Here is a 10,472-nt window from a genome sequence, read left to right as displayed (position 1 = left end):
GTTTTTTTTTTCATATTTCTGTATCCTTATTCTTCTTTTATGTTTGGTACTTAAATATGTCAAATAAATTCAAGGCACGTCTAGCCAGTCCCTAATATAGCTAAAAAGATATGGTACCCCGCCTATACTAGAAGTATTCCTCCCACCGCCTCCCTCCACACTTCTGGCAATACAGGGAGCGGTTGCTTTCAACTCGAATTATGCACAATATATATATAAAATCGCATAAATTTAGGCCTTATCTATTACGTAGAGAGACATAGAGATAGAGTGAGGGAGAGAGATTGAGAGAATCCGAGACTGAGAGTGAACTGGTCTGGCCTGCCTGGGCATAAATTAAGTCATACACATGTAGCAAATCGAAACGAGTTATTATCTATACCATATAACCAGTCATATATCTATCCAGTTGAACTAAGTAAACATAGCAATTACATCAAAATGGCAACGATGTGTTCTATATATAACCGATATTGACAGGCTTGACATTAGTTTGACTTGTATTTGAAGGAACTGTGAAAAGAAAACTCACATCGGTCGAACATCATGAGAATAAACCAAAATCCAAAAGTTTCTTAATTGATATTTGAACAGTTAAGAAACAAAAACAATTTTGCCAAATAGACAAATAATAAACTTAACTCACGTCATGTTTAACGTCAATATTGACAGCAACGAGCTAAGAGAGCTCGGCAGTTCAGCAATCTTCTAACTCTAAGACTCTTCCATTTGTATATATTGAATTTCAATGATATGACATAATACCAGAGAACATTAAGTCATAGGCATTAACTTAATCTGCCAGACGAGAATAGCAGAAAGCCCCAAGTTAAACATAATTCATTGTAATCTTATGAAACCTTGAGATCTGCTCTGAAAAACTTGTTTAAAAGTCATGATCGAAAAATGTTGTAATCCTCTAAGAATAAACTGATCTTTAGTCGTTTACAATTGAGGGCTTAATTATAAAGGAGTAGTCTTAGGATAAATATAAGTCGTATTTAAGTTGTAAGCCAAATATTCCTTTACACTTACAACTTTGTGGGATATCCTTTCTTTTTAAGAGTTCCTTACATATCCAAATTTACATATCCTCAAGAGTGTCATATAGAAAGAAAGTCTGTTGGATTTAGGAAAAATACTTTCATTATGTTTCATAAAACATTCGTAGAATCTACACAGAGACAAACTTTTAATACTGTTTCATACTGTTTTGAATTGTTCAATGAATCACAATGAGTCTTTATAAAAGAATTTGCTAATCAGAGCCATAAATTCTTTATAATTTTGCGATATGAAAATTTGCGAAGTAAAATTCTCTATAATATTAGGAAATAATACTCGGATTCTTACGAATATGCAAATTAACTGAATGAAGCATGACAATCAAGGAAACGAATTTCATTCTCAAACACTTCTAAAAATTCGCTATTCCTAACCTTTTTCATAAAGATCCAAATAGTGTCATCAATTGATTGCCATTTATTGTTCCATAAATAGATATGCCCCTTGGAAGAGTATTGTAGACTAAGCTTCAATTTCAATTGCTAAAATAATGGCAGCCTCATGATGTTTGTTCACTTTCATTTGCAATTAAAAGAGACTGAAAATAAAAAAGAAGACGAGACATTCTTGTGACTCAATTTCCAAATGTCTCAGTATCAATTCAACTGCGCAACGAACGACATCTATATAGGAAAACTAAATCAAGACTTACATATAGATATGAAACGAATGTAATTTGTAAACAAATTCAATTCAACATTAAAAGGTAATTAATGTGAGTAATTTCTCTGCCTCACTCATGACGTGAGTCGAGCCCAAAAAAAACGAAACCAACATTTTTTTTTTGTTGGCCATCTAAGTTTAGACGATTTCATCATATTCTATTCTTCTCTCTCCACTTGGCTTTGCGTATTCAGTTAGATACATTCATGAGGTTTTTGGTTTTGCAAATTAGCTAATATAAGCTTAGCCTCATTTTATTGGCGGAATGTTGTTTTTGTTTGTCTTGTTTCTGTTTCTGTTATTTTTCCTATCTTTCTTCTGTGTGTGTGTTTGTGTGTGTGTGTGTGTGTGTTTGGCGTCATCCATGTAAATACGTAATTGGAAAATAAGAAATCGAGAAAAGAGAGGGAGTTGAGTGGCTTTAACCAAAACACTCCTTGCCACAAAACTTTGCTGATTAGCCATATTAAAAAAAATCTCACGCTCTGACCTTTATTTATTTTTTTCTCTTTCCTTTTTTTGCAGCTAACGAATACCAAAGTGGAAATCGAAATTTTGGAGGAGCCTCAAATTGGTGTTGCTTTGGAGGCGGTCGAGGGGCCATTTAAATTATACGTATGCCAGGCATCATTTCCATATGATTTTGGTGGTAATGTGAAAAAGTTGCAAACTTCGAACAAAGCGTCTATTTCAAATGTGAGCCAAGAGAAGAAGAAGAAGAAGCTGAAACAAAAGCAAAATATACAAAAATAAAAAAAAAAAAAATAGCGTGCATTAAAAATTGTGAAAACAACAAAAGAAATATTAGGCAAAATTATTACCAAAGTCGGACTTTTTGGTTAGCTATATATAGTTTTTTTTTTTTTTTGAAAGTGCAGTGAAAACGAAATATGATTAATTAGCAATAATGAATAAATATTAAAATATACAAAGAGTGGAAGAAAAAAAGCAACAAGAGATTGCATGTTTAAGTGAAAGATACTTTTTGAGCGTTTCAAAGCGCTGGCGACTCAAAAAGCCGCACGGAAGTCGCAAGCCACCAAAAAAAAAAAAAAAGAAAAAAAACACAAAAAAGAGGAAAAATTTTTTTTAAACAGAAAGTTCATTGCATAAATTATTTTGGCTAATCTGTGTTTTGGTGTGTGTGAGTGTGTGTGAGTGTGTGTAAAAATGGCAACTTCAAATAGATGTAAGCAGCTGGAGGCAATTTTTATTGCCACTCCTCCACAGTCTCCGCTGCACAACAATTTCGGTAACCTGAACTCGGTGACAAGGACCACAACGCCACGAGATTTACCCACAATGTATCATTTTGACTTTGGTGAGTTGTACTTACATAAGTATAAGGCATCTAGCGGGGAGAACTGTCGGGGGTGGTTCTAATAATAAGAAGTAACAAAAACAAATCAACGACTACGATTTTAGCTCATATACTTACCAAAACTAACTAGTTTCGCGAGGGGATTGAACCAGGTTCCTCTACCCTTTACACCGCCGTGCTGCTTGAAGTCCAATCGAAGCTATAGCTTTAATTGCGACTTATTAGGAAAATATAGAATAGTGCGCCGGTTTTTCACACAGCTTCAAATGACAGGGTATATCCAAAATTCATACAAATCGGTGATTCGCATACCTGAAGTTCCCCTTGTTAGTTATAAATATAGTAAAATCCCTAAGAGAATACCAAAAGACACTTTGGAGTAACTTCCAGAAACCATTTAAACGACTTTGTTTATGGAAAGTGTTTTGAGAATTGAAGCAAATGATTTTATGGCCAAGTTTTAAACTAGTTTTTATAGAACTTTTCACGATTTTTTGAATTCACCTTTACCTTATCAAGGTTAACTTTCATTAATCATGAAAATTTGTTTTCAACCTTTCTGACTAGACAATCATCTACCGGTTATCCCTTTACTATTGAAAACATCTAGTCTATATAGACTTTTAATATTAATAGAAAAGACTTAACTGATTCAATGCATTTGGCCATTTTGTGTCAGAATGCAAATAAATTTCTTAAATTACATCCTAAATGCATTAATTGAGATTTCGGAAACTAGATAGTGAATATATTCAAAGAACTTTAAACAAGAACCGCTGCCATTGTGAATAATATGAGAAGCATTTTTGAAGAGTTTTAAAGCTTAAGCTGATAAGGAAACAACCATATTTGCTTCTATATTTATAAATTCAAGTCTGCTGAAAAAATTCTTACCATCTATAATATATTTTATACACTGGCGGTCATGAAAATCGCACCACTGGCAACCCTGCCAAAAAGGGGGATTCCCAGCGTGGAAGGGAATTTTATTGGAAGACGAGAGTTTTAGCGAATCAAAAAGATATATGTAAGCAGTTGACCCGAGAAAAAAAGGTCCGTATTGACTAGTTGGTGATAATGGGGCTGACTTATAGGCAAACCGCTGTAAAATTGGATGCTTCCAAGTCCTTGTCGACTAAGGAAGGTTATAAAGTCAAAAGGGGCGTGTAACCATATCAGTAGTTTTTGCTGTTCATGCCTTTCTTTTTATATGTGTATGCTTGTATTTATAAGTATATGAATATTTACTACCAAAACAAGGCGTCAACAGAAACAAACTTTAAAGAACTTTGAACCACAGTGTGTCAGTCATGGCATTCCCCTTTTTTGTTGTTGCTGAAGGGCGAGGTCTTTCTTAAGCTTAGCACAACCACAAGAAACACACACACACACACAGAGATACTTTGAGTAACACGCCCACAATGGAGACCATGGTCTTGACTAGCCATGACCTTGAAAGTTTTTCTGATATGCCCTTTTTCTTGACAAGTGGGCTGACAATTACAGGGTATAAGAACTGCGCCTCAAAAAGACATATTTGAATCGCGGGAGGCATAGTAATTCTAGCGAATTCTCGGTATTGACATAAAATTCAATTAAAATTATTCAAATTAAATACGAGCACATACAAATACATATATATGTATCCAATTATTCCCTCTCAAATGCCACCTAACTAAAAGTTTCTTTTGACAGAAATCGAGCAGACAAAAGACGTTTTGCCATGAAAGTCACCTTACCACAAAATTGCGTGCCAGTTTTAACTAATACTCGATGATAATGCTATTCATTGCCATTTGAATGATTTATATGCAATATAATTATAATATCTTTTCTTCATATACGGATGCGTACGTTGATAGGCCTAGTAATTCCAATTGGGTGTGACCCACTTCGTGGTTCGACCCACACACAAAAACTAGACCCACTCCTAACTATGTGGAGTTAAGTTGACTGAAATTTCCTTGACATTGAACTACATTCGAGAGTGAACCGTTTTGTTTGTGTGGTGAAGTCGAGACAAATGTCTCTCAGATACAAGTTTCATTTTTGTTTTACCCCCACATAGAATGAAACTAAAACATTCCATAGTCGGGTAAACCAGTTTTTGGTTCCAAACATTGTTGGAATACCAAAACAAAAACAAAAACAAAAAACTTAAACCCGAATACAATAAAAACGCATTAAGTGATTTAGAAACCAGTTTCACTTTGATGCATTTTGAATGGATGCCAAAAATGATTCTTTTTATCGGTCTGAACTGTTTTTGCGTTGTTTTGGGTGGGAGTATTGCCAATTCAAATCTTTCTGTTTCTCTCTTTCTCTGTCTCGAGTAGTTGTAACGGCTGAAATCAACAACAGAAAGCTTAACGAAGCGGTAAAAAAGCTCGCCAAAAAGTCACCCACAGTCGAGACAGTGTTGTCGTGCAGTTGCTAAAATCATACTAAAGTAGTAGAATGCCCCCCCCTGTCAAAAAGGAGTAAACAGAATTTGCAAAGAAAATGGAATAATAATAATAATTTATTTAAGCAATTGTTATCAAAAGATGAAAAAGGAGATTTAGCAATTTTCAATTTTGTTTAGTTTTTTTACTTAGTTATCATTCGAGGAGAAATTTTTTCATTATTATTTCATTATTTTTCATCTTAGGACTTAAAAACGCACAAAAAAGGTAATTACAAAATGCAAATCCAACTTAGGAGGAACTTAAGAGTTAGATATATGTATTAAATGGGGTTTATGGTCATGTATGGAATTCGTGTTTGTGTAAGTAGAGTAATTAGTCGTAAATTTAGTTCAATCTTGATTAGTATATCGATTAAACATTATATAATTTAAGAGTATTTCTCAACAATGTCATATTGTGATGGAAGGTCAAAAACAAATATTGAATTGTGTATGATTTATTATAGTTCCCAAATACAAAAGTTAAATTAATTGTTATATAGACTACATTAGCATCAACTTTTAGAACACTTTTGATACTTGAATCAGACACTATTTGACAGTGTCCAAAATCAATTTTAAACTTGAAAATTAAAATATAAACCAAATTTGATTGACCCAACTCACTGTTTATGGAAAAAGGGTTTATATTGACCCAGGAACCTTCTTGAATTCAAACTACAAACCTTTGAGTCTCTATGGGAAATCAATTGGCTTGGCTGAGCTGCAAAGATTAAGATAATGCTGACTGAAATTCAAAGTTCAGACAATGAGATAATAGAATCCATATGAGAAATAACCATAAATGGCATCATTGAATCTAGAGTTAAGAACTGTTAATCTCTCTCACTTCCTAGATATAGATTAATCAATGTAAAAGATCTTAAGCATAAGACTAAAAACTAGAAATGACTACAATTAGAATTTTCTTCTTTGTTTTATCAACAAACTTAATTGACATTCTGTTCAGAAAGAGAAAGGAAAGTGCAATCAAAAGGAGAGAAGAGAGAGAAAAACCAAAAAAATGTATCTTGCATTAACAAACAAAGTATTAGTAAGTTAAGTATTAAACTAGGACGAATTTCGAATACATATTTAGATTGAAAGAGGAAAAGGGTTGAAAAGAAAGAAAGGTGTCCCTTTCCCTTTAAATTAAGGTTTACCATCCCTCTTTCTCTCTCTCTCTCTCTCTCTTGATTTTTAAAGCAAAACAAATTGGCTTACCTTTTGACCCTATTGAATAAGCAAATCCAATTGAAAATTACCTACCTCAATTAATGGCCCAAATATTTCTCACACCTATGTGGAAAATGTTGTGGGGTAAAAACCATTTGGAATCGGATACGAATACAAAGTATTTCACATTCACACTTTCTAAAAAGCAATCAGCACAAAACACCGAGAGAAACAACAGCAACAACAACTAACTACAAATTCAACAAAAGAAACTTCAATTTGTTACAAAAACAGAATAGAAAAACAAAAAACAAAGTGAAGAAGGAAAATTGTGCAATCTGCAAAATGCGTTCGATGTTCGGCATTTTGCGGCTGAAAATGAAAAGCGAAAATGGAAAAACATACCAAAAATATTTAGTTGTTACACACACACACATACTCAGAGAGAGAGAGAGAGAGACAGAGAGATACAGATAGGAGAAGAAGCGCCAATGAACTGAAATGGCTTCGTTTTGATATAGGAGGTGATAGGATGGGGAAGAGCACAGGGAGGAGAGGGAAAAACTAATGGTTTCTAGGGGTAAAGGAAGATAAAAGCGGCAAAGAGAGGTGAAGCGATTGTCGACAAAAAGAAATAGAACTTAATTAGTAGAAAATACGACCTCATGTTCTTGATAAAGAGAGCGAAAGAGATCATCATCATCATCCCTGGAGTGTGGAAAATGGTGAAGAAAACTGAGCCGAATAGATGAGGCTGCCAGTTGGGACCACTGAGAAATGTCATTGAGAGTGCATTTTATAATTTCAAATACACGGCGAGGAACTAGACTAATACAACTTTGAATTTAGAATATCTAAGTTTTCGAATATGCAGCCCAATATTTAGTTTGTTATACATAGTCTTCCAATTGAATACTTTTTAGAGACATCTAGCAGTTTAAATCAGAAAACTTAGAATATAGCAAGCTTAGAAATCGAATATTGTGTCTAGTTTGAGTCTGTATAGATCATTTGACAGCCTCTTGGAAAGATTGTAAATATAAATATAAAGTGGTCACAATATTTAAGAACAATAATATAATTTAATTATGAATTAATAACAAAATCATTTCGACTGTATCTTAGGTGGATGTCTTAATTTTTGAATTTTAGAAAGTTTTTAAATTTTTTTTTTTAAATATTTAAGACAAACCTTTGTGACCTTTAAGATAGAACTTTACAGAAACCATTTTCTACATCTTTCTTCTTGAATTCGAATAGTTTTTGAATAGAATATGCATTTTGAGTTCTAGTTTTCTTTGTTTATGAAATCGCACAGATTCAGAATTCCAAGTTTTTGACATAAGGTGTAAAATTTAGGATTTAAAGATTAGTTAAATAAAATCAAAGATCAGATAATCTTTTTGTTTTAAGATTAAAGTAAAGTTCTAGTTTTTTAACTATTAATCTATAAAAGATTCCAAACGTTTTAAAAATCAATTGAAACAAATTAGAGTTCCGAGCTAACTTTTTCTAAATCAAAGAAGGGTTTAAGTCTTAAAATTTTGTAAATGAAAACTTTTCCAAGATCTTTGGTGTTGAAGTTTCACGAAATTTCTGGCAGTGCACTTTTTGAAGTATATGTAGTATGAAACATTGCTTTATAGTTCACAAATTCATTTTCAGGGCGCGCCTTGCCCCCAAAAAAAAAGAATACCAACAACAACAAATAGGAAGAAAACTTTACTTTATGTATATATTTATAATCTGCATCTGGGCGCCCCTTTAGATGTAAATAGTTTTTTTTTTTCTCAAGCATGAAAAATCGGAACTGTTCTCCCTGTCTCGGTTTCTCTCTATCTCTCTCTCTCTTGTCTCTCTATTTTTGTCTTTCCATAAGCGTGACAATTATAAGAGAATTATATCCAGAGTTTTAATGGCCAAATCAAAGTCGAAACGCGTGGGCGACCCAGGCCACCGCACCCACAGCCCCTCCCCTTCCTCAATATCCTCTGGCCTTAAAAAATGTTTATGTTTCTTTTTTGTGTTGTTGGTTCGATAAATCGGAATGGCATAGCTCAAGTTCATTACTCGACAATATTTTGTTTGAGTTTTGCAAATGAAAGCAAACTTGCATAAGAGTTTGATTCTTTCAATGACGTCATGGCAAATGAAGCTAGTAGAGTGCAGCCAAAGGAGGAGGTCGAGCGGGATGCGGACGGATGCACCAGATTTGTGATTTATTATAAGCGACAGCATCAAGTTTTATCTGTATCTGAACAGCAAATGGGGATCGTGTGGCCCCAAAGATGGTGGCGGATGGCGGAGATACTCAAAAGTGCATTCGCATTTCAATTAAGAGAAAAAAAAGAGAAGCAGTCACCAAAACAGAAACAAACAACAAAAATGAATAAGAAACATATACACATATAAGGCAAAACAGTTGATCAACCCACAACGAATGGCAAATACTCTAAACATGAAATATTTTTTGAACTTTTGAACTTGATCTCTAGATCTATGACATATAATCATATTAAAGCACTCGTCAAAAATAGCTTAAAATTTAAGAGATTCTAATTAGTTAAAGATGTTAAATGAACCTCATCTTACTGTAGATAATTCTAGAATTTGGCATACTAAACCTAAAAATGAAATTTATTTGGCTTAAGCTGTTGCAAAGACTTTATTTTTGAAATATTTAAGTACCTTTTCTTTCAAAATGGTTTAGATTTCAGTTAGGAATGTCTTACAGATGACTTGAAATGGTATTTGTTATATAAAAAACGTTTTTCAAAAGAACTTTTCAAAGTGTAGAAAGTGTCAGACTATTTTCAATATTAAAATTTTGTTTTAAAGGTAGGAGAAGACATGAAATTGTAGTCTGTTTAGCTTCCAGAAGGTTTTCTGAAGAAGATTTCTCAAGATATTCAATATCTCTATATTTATAGTTGGAAATCATTTCCACCCCATTGAAATTTTGTTAAGAAGAAGCTTAATAAATATTACCTATAAGAAGCTTAAGAAGCAAATATTACCTATCTCAAAAATATTATAAAGAAGAGTCAATAAGTTTACTTATGAGAAGCATAAAAATATAAAATTAATGCTAAAGTATCCTTATCCCTATATTTAGTAGAATCTATATCTTTCGATCTATGCTATGCTTTTTATATAGAGGGAAGTATTTCTCTCTTTCCGACTTATCTTTAAGATAAGTACAGAACAATATACATATATATCTTTTTTTCATATACGTTAAGATCTACCTAAAAGTCATTGTGCCCACCAAATGTTATAGTTCATTCAGGCAGCCACCGCCAAATATGTATGTGTCTCCACCAATATATCCATGGCCAGCTGTTTATTTATTGTGTTTTTGGGCTGACTTATGCAATGCAATGCAACTCTGCAGAGTTTTATGCCAAATCTGGACATAATTATGGATATATATAAATGTTTGTATATATGTTTCTGACTACACCCAAGTGGTAGTTAGCAATCTTCATTGGCGGGAAATTAAGGCCTTTGATGTTTAAGACTGATTGAATGACTGTCCGACTATGTTGGGATTTGAAAAAGGAAGTTGGGTGAAAGATTTCCATTCAAATGGAAATTGTCAGTCTTCTTCTGACAGTCACAGACAGGGAAAGAGAAAGAAAAGAAAGAGAGGTCGTCGGTAAGAAGAGAGAAGTGAGTGAGAAATGTCTAAGCAAGCCAAAGGTTCAGCAACATTTGATGGTAAAGGCAATGGTTTTAAATAAATCAGCCGTTAAGACAACAGACAGAGAGTGAGAGAGACGGAGAGGGGGGAAGAAACCA

The sequence above is a fragment of the Drosophila tropicalis genome, unplaced genomic scaffold (assembly GCF_018151085.1).
Source record: "Drosophila tropicalis isolate 14030-0801.00 unplaced genomic scaffold, ASM1815108v1 contig_593, whole genome shotgun sequence".
Taxonomy (NCBI): domain Eukaryota; kingdom Metazoa; phylum Arthropoda; class Insecta; order Diptera; family Drosophilidae; genus Drosophila; species Drosophila tropicalis.
This window is presented reverse-complemented; position numbering follows the sequence as displayed.